The sequence below is a fragment of the Enoplosus armatus genome, chromosome 9 (assembly GCF_043641665.1).
Source record: "Enoplosus armatus isolate fEnoArm2 chromosome 9, fEnoArm2.hap1, whole genome shotgun sequence".
Lineage (NCBI taxonomy): Eukaryota > Metazoa > Chordata > Actinopteri > Centrarchiformes > Enoplosidae > Enoplosus > Enoplosus armatus.
The window spans coordinates 24,060,154-24,073,140 of NC_092188.1; positions in this window are offsets into that span (position 1 = coordinate 24,060,154).

Here is a 12,987-nt window from a genome sequence, read left to right on the forward strand (position 1 = left end):
AGACACACACACACGCATTCTTTCTTCTTTCTTTTTAGTCAATGAAATAAGCTATGTGTATCATCCACTAAGAATTCCCTACATGTGCTGTGGCAGTGTGTGTGTTATCCTGCATTGACTTGATGTTTGTATTTCAAAACGCCTCTCTGACATTCAGCACTGCCTTAAGCTATCCAAACTATTTGCAATGCCGCTGAGCATAAACACCATTTGACCCTGGCGTGACCCTTAAATTGATGCAGGAGTGGACATGCCTGAATGAATGCGATGGCTCTGTAATAACCGCGTTTAAGATGGCTTCAACATTACATCAACATAAAAGGAAAGGCTTTAAGCATGGCGGCGTTTCCTGCTGCCAGCTCATTAAGAGGGGAACATCAAACACTCCACTGGGAGATAATCCCAGCCAGTTTTCAGCGCTCAGGCTTTCAGCAATAATCAAAGAATACAGGTAGATGCAGAATAAGTTAATCCTGCAGATTAGTGGGAGTGCATAAGAAATGGAAGGAAGATGATGGGAACAGAAGGAGGAAGAAAATTAAAAAAAAAATAAAACACTTCAGAACACTGTGGATCAGAAAAAAAAAGAAAAGAAAAGAAGAAAAAAAAAAGCAGCGAGCTTCAAGACCCCGAGAGAGACGAGGAGAGGGTTACAGCTTTCCAGGTCAATACCACAGCAGTCCATACCTCGATACACAACTCGATACTCTGCTCATTCGGCATCAGCACCTGTTTAAAAAAAAAAGTATTGATTACGTAATGTTTTATGCAGTTACAAGGATCTCATAAATGCACTTTCTGCACTTGAACAGCCTCATGTTTGTGCTAGTGATGCGAGGATCTCACAGTCCTTCCTCCTTTCGTAGACGCCGCAATTAGAAAGAGATCGATCACACCTAGTAACACTACAGCCTACAGATGGGTTACAAAGTGAATGGAAAGAACAACATGAACTAAAGCCACCCCCCACACACACACACACACACGTACAAATCAACAGGAGGTATGTCTAATCTGACTCAGCGGATGTAGGCTGTTGGGATCAAGCCCGCCATTGGCCGATTATAGTTCAGTCGGAATTCTCCTCTCCCTTCCGTCGCTGCATCCGGGGCTGCATCACAATTGTGATTGGTTTAAAGAAACCCCCCCCCCCCCCCCCCCCCCACCCCTCGCCCCCGCCGAATCCCAGCATGATAATGGGTTGAGCCAGACCAAAGCGCGGCGATAGGTCTGGCTATGCGAGACTACTCCGTGCCTTGGAGCATGTCAGTCCGGCCTTACGGTCCTACCTGTGCAGCAGAATAACCACATGCCAGTAAAAGAAAAATGAACCCACTGCTCGTAAAGGCTGAAGACAAAAAAACCTGAGACAGAAGCTTAATACGTTTGCAGTGGTTACATTATTGCAATACAAATCGCCACTATCAGGTCTGAGGCAATATTTCGTTTTATGCGGTTACAGTTTTTAGTACCGTGAGACGGAGACACGTTTATCGTGGAATCAAGACTCGTGGAAACTTACCGAGCTGCCACGTGAATGTGTTGGATCAATTTCTGGTATTTGAAACTATTTGTCCGACCATTAAAAAACACGTTGTCAATGCTATGGGGCGTCTTTCAAAACCAGCAGCCAGAGCCAGGCGTGTGCTTTATTAACCCCTTTATTAACCCCATTAGACCCCAGTAGGACTGCAGTTCACTGAGGACCCTCACTTAAATGAGCATTTTCCTACTTAATCCAAACAAAGACCTTTATCTCAAAAACATGACTTCCTCTTTAATTTGATACCAAATATGTGGCACGTTGATTCAACACATAAGAAACACCAGATAAAACAACAAATTGCACTGAAAATAGCTATTTCCTATAGCGTCATAATTCATCATATCTTCCTCACACACACACACACACAAGAAACTTGTGATCCACGACATTTTTCGCTCCGTTTGCTTCCTGAGTCAACATTCAAAGTCTGGCAGCAAAACAGATCCTCCGCTGGATCTCTGAACGCTAGGCTTTTCAAAATAAAAAAGAGAAATGTCCCACACGTCAACCCACACAGCATACATTCGATTATAAAGACGGGGGACACTCAAGTTTTCTACATTTACAAGTGGAAACCGAGTGGAAATCCGCCAAACGAAAGCCAGATCTCAACGTTAGCATGTGTTATTGATGAAAACTTGAAGTATGTATAATGGGACTTTATTTTTCCTTGTTGTGACACTCTGGGAATGGTTTTAAAATGACGGGGCGCTATGGGGTCTAGAGGGTTAATAAAGCTTTGGGCCACTGCATGCAGAAAGACATCCGACTCAGGTGTTTACATGACCCCTGATCGCATAGAGTGAAGCAGGTTAATGCTTAATCTGAGCAGAGCCTTAGAGCAGTCGAGGTAAGCAGATACAGTGAAGGCGTTTACATGACCGTTTTGATAGTCGGGGAGTGTTTACTTAATAGGAGGTAGGAGTTAAGTGATTAGTGTCCAAATGTGCTCACTGATCTCCAGCCAAAAAACAAACACGCCACTCTGACGGGATGTTCAGGCAAAGACGAGCGGATGAGACCCCTACACCTTTGGCTGTGCAGAGACCTGTCAATGTTGTTTTACATGCAGGGTAGTAAAAGTCAGATCATAATAATACTAATTTGAAGGTTTGGTTCAGCTGCCACTGAATATACTGAAGAGGTCAGTGACTCACCGAAGAGTGGGGAAAACAAAACGTTTTTTATCCTCGGTTGCAACGCTCAAGAAGCAAGGACAGCACCACAGCTGTTTGTTAGGGTGCGTCGCGTCATGGGTTTCCATGGCCGAGTAGCGGCACGCAAGCTTAAAGCTTGCTTTCACACAGCAAGGCCGCCGCCACTGCCGTCCGTTGTTTTCAATGTGAGCGCCAACACCGGCGGCAGCGGCCAGGGAAGGGTTAATGTATCGTCGCCATCTATACTGATGGCGGTTCAACTTTTTCAGCTGGCAGGAACAGATTTGACTTGTGTCCGACTTCCCTGAATTATATACTTCTTCGCCGGCAGAGAACAAACAATGTCAATGAAAATAAACCATCTGAAAGGGCCCCCCCCCCCCCCCCCCCGAAAAAAATCACCATGCACACGGCCATTGGACCCTGGAGCAGTCAGTGTGACTGGCCTGCACAGAGCCCTGATCTCAACCCCATCCAACCCCCTTTGGGATGAACTGGAACGCCAATTGTAAGCCAGGCCTTCTCGCCCCCCCCGCCCCCCCCCAAAATCGAAAGTGTTGGACCTCGCTGACGCTCTTGTGGCTGAATGGGAGCAAATCCCCGCAGCCGGGTTCCAACATCTGGTGGTAAGACTGAAACCAGAAAAAAACGGAGGCTGTCATAGCAGTAGATTAATGACCATGGTTTTTGGAATGATGGTCAACAATGGCCTATGGGCGTAGCGCATTGGGTGTCCACATGCTTTCATGTATCGTAACGAGGTGGAGCTTTTGACCGGCGAGTTAGGAAGATAGGCCGTATAGATGATGGGCATCATCAGCCGTGACAGAAGAGGGTGACGCACCAGGATCAAGGTGCGGCAGAGGAAGGGAGAGGCCGCATTACTGCTCAAAGCTGATAGAACCTGAAGCGGCCAGGTGCAGATGGGCCTGAGGAGGCAGCTCGGATGCAGTGGATGTGTGAGAGCTTCCCAAGCGCTCATGTGATTAGCTGAACAGTTGGCACGTGCCTCAGCAGCTTTCTGCTATTGACTTTATTGTACTGCCTTATTGCTTTAATATCTAGCGTCCTCGTCTCTCTCCCTGGGGGTCTGTATAGATAATGCAACTATCCAGTCGCGTGCCTGCCGCCAATCTCCTCGGTTGCCGTGCCGGTCTGCTCCGCCGCTAATTAACCCCCTGTTTATATAATAGCCAGCCTGCATTAATCCTTTGCCGGATTGCCAGCGCCGTTGATAGCTGCCATTGTGTCTGGACATTTCTGCCTGATTTCCTGCCCGGTATCTGCCCCTGTGCATTGGCGTCCCGCCTGCTTTTTCGGGGGTTCCACTTGCCTGTTTGCACTGCCCATACATAGGTGTCTTGCCACGGTTCACTTCCTGCCAGGTCTCTGCTAAAGTCTGCGTCTGATTTGGGTCCGTACCCTGCTCACCTGAACTGTGATGGATCTGGGAGGCCTCACTTTGCACACAGACTGGAACCAGGAAGGAAATTGCTAGCCTAGCGCTGGCAAACATGAGACATAATCCTGCCAGCAACTGTTTCTTGCCGGACAAAAAAAAAAAAAAAAAAAAAAAAAAGATGTCACACTGGCTTTGAAAGCATAGTAATATCTTGGAGCCATTTCTAACATAGGTGTTTGTAAAAACACGTTTGTACAACTTTTGTGCACTGAACAGCTTGCTGAAGTACCTTAGCAGATATGTGAGACGTGTGTTTAAAAACATCGGATGTGTTGCAAGTATAGTAAGATATTAAGAATTAAATTAGAATCAAGGCCTATAACTAGGCTGGTTTTCTGCCTCTAGTCTGTTGCGTTAACCGTACCAAGAGGAATGAGCACGGTGAACAAGAACTCCCTCAATGTACGCATTGCATGTGGATATCGTATTCACACTGACTTGGATAAAATCTGAATTCATCCTTTAATCTGATTCAAGAGTAATTGGTAATCCAGGATTCGCAATTCTCATAGAACCCAAGCAAATGTACGGAAAATGGTAAATGATCTCTCACTTATATGGAGTTTTTCAACCTTCGCGGTTCCCTGAGCTGAGTCTCATTCACCCACTCACACACCGATGGCGACCGAGCTGCCATGCAAGCTGCTGGTCTCCATCGGGAGCAACTTAGGGTTCAGTGTCTTGCTCAAGGACACTTCGACATGACGGGGGCAGCCGGGGGATCAAACCCCCAACCCGCTCTAACCAGCTTCACCTCCCGTGTGACAGTGCTAACCACTGCGCCACCATGCCAAACAAAAAAAAAAACACCCCACAACCCCTCCTCCATGATGGAAAACATATGCAATTTGCAATGCATTGAATGCAGCAGGTGCAGCAGGCGGCAGACGGGGAAACATCCGTTCTGTGTGGAGCGATAAGGGGCAGCGACCAACGTTCCTCAAATCAATACGCGAGACAAACAATAAATGCCACGTTTCCATCGCGTTTTCACCACCCGCAGGGCTTTTGACTGGCGTTCCTTTAATGATGTCACGCCGTTGCACCCTCCTCCTCTTCTGCAATGGTTTAATGGCACCGACCGGACAACTAGCTCCGCCAGCCGTTTGCATCTCGACGGACCAACTTCCTAATAACATCCGCATAACGGTGGTTAGTGTGCAAATGCGCACGAATTCGCGTTATCTTTCTTTCCTCGATGTTTGGTTAAAAATCCGCGCCGCGTTTGGATGGAACCCCCGGCTACAGTTTTGTGTCACATTACAGTCTGCCGCTGTGAAATGAAAAGCTGGACACTGCGGTTTGATGGCAAACGAGTGTATATACCAAAACAGCAGACTGTGTGCTGAGTGATATGGCAGCTGGAATCAAATGTTTTCTGTGTGCTGTAGCTGTAGGTGAACAGTATCTAAGTGGGCAAGAGAGCACATATGCTGTTTGGGTGTGCATATGTGTGTGTGTGTGTGTGTGTGTGTGTGTGTGTGCTAATATCTCTGAGTGAACATTACCTCCAGGCATCCTGACTTGAACACATGAAGCACATGTTTGGTTTCCAGGGCTGTGACCTCTACCGCAGGGGAGGGGGTCTCCCTCTGTCTGCAGGGAGGAAAATATTAAATAGTGCACAGCTAGGAGTCAGCTGACTGGCAAACTCAGCAAGGAAACTGACAAGGAAAGGGGGGTGGGGGATAAAACCTCATCCACTCATCAGTTAATTCTGACCCCTGAGCACTCTATCCACACCAGATACAGGAAAATGAGCTTTCTGCAGCTCGCCTAATACTTTTTTAAGTCTACTTTATTTGCCCTCAGCCGCCTTCTGCTGAAAGTGAGCACTGAAGGGCACCAGCAAGTGAAAATCATAAACCCCGTGTCTCTTTAGCTCTGGCTTTTTAAGCCAAGGGGGCGGTCAGGGTTAGATGCCAATAATGCCAATACTGATATTTTGGACGGACGTTTTTTTGTGTCGTCTTCACATTTTCATGCCCCAAAACGTTGCTTCCTTGTAGCCTGAATGCTGTTGGTACGTATCTTCGTGTTTTCTGGGGATGCCCTTCTCTATCTGATCTCCGGCCTAAAAGGTGGCTAAGTGTCTTGAAAATATCCTGGAATTCCCAAATTCCCACGTTATTTTCATTCAATGATGACTCCGCCCTCAGCGGCAACACCAAGTTAGCCCTGAGGAAAATCAAGAAGACCATAATACATTCATGGTTTTCCCCTGAGCCTCCATCGATGAGAGAATGGTTGAATCGCTCGAGGGACATTGCCCTCATAGAAAGATCATTAGCGCAGGCTTCCACTGTAGAGGCTCGGGATATCCTCATTGGTTCTCTTGCAAGCTCGCTTTTTCTTGCACGGATATAATGTGTCACTTCAGATCGATTTCGATTGTAAGAAGACCTACGCACCTTTGCAAGGCAGCGGCGATATTGTATGTAGTTTGTGTTGGTTGCTGTTCGTATGTGCAAGAATCCTTGTCTGTGGTACTTTGTGTACAACGATTTTTTACGTGACTAACGCAACAGATTAGAATCCGAGAAGAGAAGGGCCTTCGATGGAAAGCTACTTTCACTGCAAGATGAAAGAAAGATCCAAATGATGATGATGATGATGATGAAAACATATCCACCAGCTGTGGATCTGGGGGAACCTGCGTTGTCACTTTTAGGACTGCACAGTTAATTCTACAGTATTCATGCCTCTGTGCGCATCTCATTTTTATGTGGTTTTAATGTGGCTCGGCCATGTTAGCGGGCAGATGTTTTGCATCAAACCAAGTGTGCGTGACTGCAGTGATAAAAGTGTGCACAGGCAGTCAAAAAACGCCTCCATTGCTTGCGTAATGTCACAAAAATAATTCGATATGCTGCATTAAGGCCTGGAAAACTCCCTTGGAATCCCCGTCTCTGACCACTCAAAACATCCAGGGGCTACAACTCAGCCAAAGTGCATTGCTCTGGTCAACACTGCAAAACAAGGGTTTAATGCTTTGCAGGGTGGACTGCCTTCTTGCAACTGTCCCTCATGTTGTGCCACTGTTCCGCGTCCCGCCCTTAGGTGGCCCTATGGGACTAACAAAACCTCCACCACCGACCCAATCAACCACAGCGAGGCGCCTTTAAAACAACCAAAGCCGTGGGATGTATAACGTAAGGACATACGCAACCACAACACTAAATCAAGACAACCAAAAAGCAGAAAGTCAAAACACAAAAGACACACACACACACACAAAAAATAAAAAATAAAATCCCAGGCTGAGCAGCAAGCCTAGTAGTCCCCGTGCCAGAAGCCTCTCTCCATCTGCTGCTGGTTCGGATCTTCTCACATGCCCAGGCCAGCTGCACCTAGTTGGGCAATCAGGGTGTAGCACACCTGGGCAGAGCTAGAGAGGCGCGTGGCCGTGCACTTCCGAATTTTGTAACTAGCCTAACCCGACGCTCAATTCTGAGTGGAAAAAACGTTTCATTTTCTTTTTGCCCGGAATTGCGCATCCCTAATATCAGTGTTTGACAATGCCTCCATTCCAGAAATCCCAGGTGAATAGGAGCATTCCAACATGTCTTTCATTCGTCAGCCCTTATGTTTTGTGTGGAGAAACCACCTGTAACATTGCGCAGCACGTGTGAAATCCGTACGACGTAGGAGTGGCACAGTGGCATGCATATAATCCAGGGTCTTGTGGCAGAGAGCAGGCACCTTGAAATGAGAGCGAATTCCCTTACACCCCAGGGGACCTCAAAAGCACCTTGGAAAATGATCATCTATTCAAAAGAGGTGTTGCGGTATCCAGACTGGAAGCAGACGCTGATGAAAAAAATGGAGCGGTAATAATCAAAAGAGGCAAGGCTCTCAAGGACATCAACCGCCCACCTAATGTGACCCAGCAGGCACGATGATTGATAGCAGAGAGTGCAGGAATTGGCCAATACCAGTCCAAACCATTATTAGTCTTATTAAACATGGAAAACCTCATATTAAACCAGCACTGAAAACAGGTATCAGAGGCTACTCTAGGTGTTTTACCCTTCATCCTGACTTTGCATCAGTATTTGGGCAGGTCATCGCATCAATTGTTTTTCAGAGTATTCGTTAGAGACTTCTCAAAGATCTGCTCGGGCTCCAGCTTCGCGACGAGGCAAGTGGCTCGCGGTGCATTGATTGATTAACTGTAACTGTGCTTTGGGAATATGGGAATAACAGGCTGATGATATTCCATATTTTCCACATGATCAAAACATCACCGTGTGCTGACATAACCCAACAACTCATCGATCCCGCTAACAAGTGCTCTGCGCCTGTGTGCACCAAGTGTGCGTTCGTCCACTGCTGAGAATATCGCACTCCTGTTTGAGTACCGTTTGTTAACAAAAAAAAAACTACAGTGCCCAGCAGTTTTAGATTCTGTATGTTTGTATAGCGTTTTTTTTTTTTTAAGGATTTACATCTTCGGTAGGGACCAATGGGCTTGGAGCTGAGAGCCAAAGGCAGGTTAGGGAAGTCGGAAAGCAGTCGAACCTTGCGCATGGGAGAGGTTTGCCCTCGGGCCTTTCCGCCCGAAGGATTTTCTGTCAAGTATCTCAAGAAATAATGGCTGGATTATGCATGGAATTCTCCTTCAATATTTACGCTCGCCAGAGGATTGATCCTAACGTTCGTCCGCCTATATGGCTTAATGCCACGCTAATAACAACCTGCTACATCCAGGGTATCGCCTGACGCTGCTTAGCTAGATGTTTGCGGTGACTGCCGCCTAATATTCCCAAAGTGACGAGAATAACAAGTCAGTCTGAACATTTGATCGTGTGGTCGGTTATAGTTGACTTAATGAATGGAACCTTGCCGCCCTATAGGAACAGTGGTTACATAACCTCCGAAAAAAAAAGCCACAGCTACACCTCTGACCATATCTCATATTTGACCAGCAGCAAGCATATCGTCATGACATCTTGCTTTTAATGACCCCGTGACCTTTTCTCTTGCACCGCCCTGCGGACACACTCCGCATTTTCAGTTTTCCCGACTCGCAAAGCTCCGAAAAAAAACACATTTACACGCTGTTTTCTCCACCCAAGCGTCATCGTGGGATGAAATTAAAACCGCAACATCCGTAGCGGCTTTGTAACATATTACGAGCTGCACTGTGCGCCAGGAACACTTGATCGTGTTGATTTAATCACTGACCTTTTAAAGTCTCCCATGAAACCCCACATTGTGCATGATGTAAGAACGGTAGCACCGAGAGGCGGCGGCTTACACATCCTTTGTGCTTGTATCTATGTATAGGCCTGTCCTCATTCAGTACGCGAGCGCAGATACACGCCGCCGCAATCTTTACACACATACACTGGCACAATCACATTATTCACTGTATGCTTCATAAGCTGACACATATTCACATCTCTGGCGCCCCTTTCTTCCTCTCTCAGCAGAAACGCGGCTCGGGGACGAGATGTGAGCGGGCGATGATTTCCCCGGCTTGGACGGTCCCGGCCTCCCCCGCACAGTTAACACCTCAGTCACAGTGGAACTGGACTAAGGCCAGATCCCAGCTCGGCACGCTGGGTCCGACAAGGCCCGAACGCATCCAGGCACAGAGGATCGACGCATCTCTTAAAAATAAGCCCTGGACACAAGTCGGCCTTTTTAAAAATAACACCGTGTGATGCGTGGTCGAAGACGCGGGGAATGTAGCTGCATCCAAATTTAAAAGGTTATTAGGCCCGTGTAAGGTTTGGACAACTTGGCATATATTAAGCAGGGACAAAAGCTAATTCATGAATAGCTACTGAGCAAACTCATGGAGAAATCCTCACAATGAGAGAGGCCGCCTTTCCCTGAGTCCTTTAGATAAAAGCAGCTAAAAAGGTCACACTCAAATTGGGGTTTAATGTCCCTGACAGTGTTATCCAGCATGAGCTGTACAAATCCAAATGACATGGGGCTGCATCCGGAGATTAGATAGCGACGAGAGTTCACACAAAACGGCGGCAAACAAAAAACAAAAAGAACAAAAACAAAAAAAACAGGAAGATTACATGTGTACACAGAGGATGACGGGCCAATGTGGCTCACCCAGTGGCATTTTCTCTGCATAAAGTTCACATGCATTTATTAAATCCCACGGGACATTTGACCAGGGGCACACCTCCAAAGACGACAAGGCCGAGCCCCGAGAGCCGCGATGTGCTCAGGTAAGCCTTCAGAGCTTGTCTGCAGAGAATGGCTGGTGTGAGGGTGGGTGGATAGTCTGCGTTATTAAATATTTAATTACACATTTGGCCACGTGCTGAATTAGTCATGTCTGATAATGGCGTGCAATGCAGATGACAGGGCGCTGCAGTCTCCAGAGCCCCGCAGCACAACCTGCTTGTCCACATTACCCAGCAGAAAGGAGAAGTTCGGAGTTCGGGATCATTTTTGCAACCGAAAAACCAGACCAGCATTGAACACGAAAGCTTGAAGCGTGATTTCTGGTCGCATTTAAAAGGAAATATGCTTGTTTGGCCGTAAAACCTCGTCACAAAAGAAAAATCGATATCAATTTCATCTGTGTGCGTCCAGCGCAGAGGTAGCTCCTGGATGCGTTTAGCCTGTTGGAGCCGAGCACAAAAGCCGGAGGCGAGGGGGGGTGGGGGGGGGGGGGGGTGCGAGTCTTGCTCTGGCAGAAGCTAACGTTGTGTCTTACAACAAGTCAAAAGCTGTCTTAGTTACACAATGATATCCTGTTACCAAGAGAGAGTCGCTCGTCCATTAAAGAGTCTTTGATAGCGTCTAGGACACTGTTCAAACCGGGGCGGCCTCATAATATACAGCCCAATGAGGGACAAAGGGTGGCCTTTATGTCGTGAAATGGAAAGTTGCATGACATGATCATCGCTCGCTGTCTTGGATATCCAACTTCAGGTTTCCTTTTGTATGCATTTCATTACCTATGACATACATTTCCAGTTTGTGCACAAATTTGGTTCATAAAAACTTTTTTTTTTTTATTATTATTAGCTATTGATGCAAATCAAATTCTACACAAATACAATATTATATGCTTGGATAAAACCAGATTCAATTGGATAATGAGGAGGAACACCAAAGGCAAGTCCATAATGTATGGGCGAGACTGCGCGATGCAGTCACAGCAAATGTCACCTTGAAGTGCAGCGTGTCAAATCAACATAAAGTGAGTAGAACTGACAAGCTTCCTTTATCTTCTGGTAAATCAACACCCCCCCCCCCTCCCCCCCCTTGCAATAATGGTGGATACATAAAGGGCAGAAAAGAGAAAGCAGGAGAGTAGTATTTCATATTTTACACGCAGGCCTTCAGTGCTTTGTTGTCAAGCTTTTTTTTTTTACACTCAAAATTGGATAAACGCAGATGAAGACCTACATTATGTCTATAGGAGCCCTTGTCAGTTGCTAAAGTTTCTTCCTGGTCCTCTGTTTGTTTTGTTTTTTTTTCTTCTTTTGGCATTTTTTAATCCATTTTAACAAGGACGTCCACGTATTCACCGGCTGTGCCGCAACACCTTAACACAGGAACAAAAATACAGCTTTAACCTTCAACCTGCGATGATATCCGACAGTTACGGCGCAGCATTATCACTCGTTTGGGAGTCATGCATTTTCCCTGCAGATTTACATCCTGGCTTTTGTGCTACTTTAATTGATGTTGAATAGCAATATTCATTCATGCCAAGCATTAATGAATTCCTGGGGACATAGCAATCGTTCATTCCTCCTCCATGTCAGTGTGAGGCATTAGGAGACGGGGTGTTTCTTTTATTGGTTCACACAGCCGCTTTCCCCCCTTGCGCTCGTCCCTGTGCTCTCGGACTCTAGCGGAACATAATTCCAACACAAAGAGCCGCAGAAAATGCACCCTCAGCCTCATGTGAATGCAATTCATGACGAGGCTGCGTAAGACGCTGATTGTGCCAGGAATTTGATTTGCTTCACGGGCGCAGGAAAAAAAAAACATGGGGAACGCTGGCAAGCGTTGCAGGGTACGCCGCGGTGTTTCCGGCAGCTTGAAAAGAGAATTAGCCAAAGTGTGTTTGCAAAACATGATCGGACGTCACCATTCTAATGAAAAGGTTGGAAGCGTAGGCGCTTCAGTCGTCCAGTTCAACCCCCCCGCAAAATGAAATATTCATACGTGAAACAGCTTGCTCATGCAACGCTGTTTGCTAGTGGTCTCGAGATTGTCCTTAGGTGCACTTGTGCATGCCTGCTTGTATCTGATTGAAGCGGAGACAATGACGGGGAAGTGAGGGAAGATTGTTTGTGCCCTCGCCTCTGGAAGCCTCTCAGATCTCTCTGTGTTTTTTCCGCATCAGAGGGTTTTCCCAGCTGTCCCAGGCCGTGCCCAGTGGCAAAGCCGAAAGTGCGTATATGTATGGAGGAAGGGCAACGGCTGAATACCTACCATCTGCAGCTTGAAGAGAGAGAGAGCGTGAGACTGAGGAGACGGACGCAAACTGTTACTGCCCCCCCCCCTGCCCCGTGGGGATTCAGGATCAGGGTGCTGCAGTGTGCACTAGCCACTGTGACACTGACCCCTGACATGAGACAGACAGCTAAAACTCTTCTACTTCTACAATCTGGCCCTGTTTTTCAGAATGCTACTGTGCTTTTGGACAGTGATATCAGTGGGTCACGAAATTAGCTTTTTTCGTGACCCAATGTGCCGTCATCAGGTCTCAATTCGGGTCGCAATTTCCCCATGGGGAACGCTTTCATCCATTAGCTGCATTATATTATCAAGATTAAGGCTGTATTCGGATGTAGTACACACTGCACACTGCTGTTCATAGTAGTGTG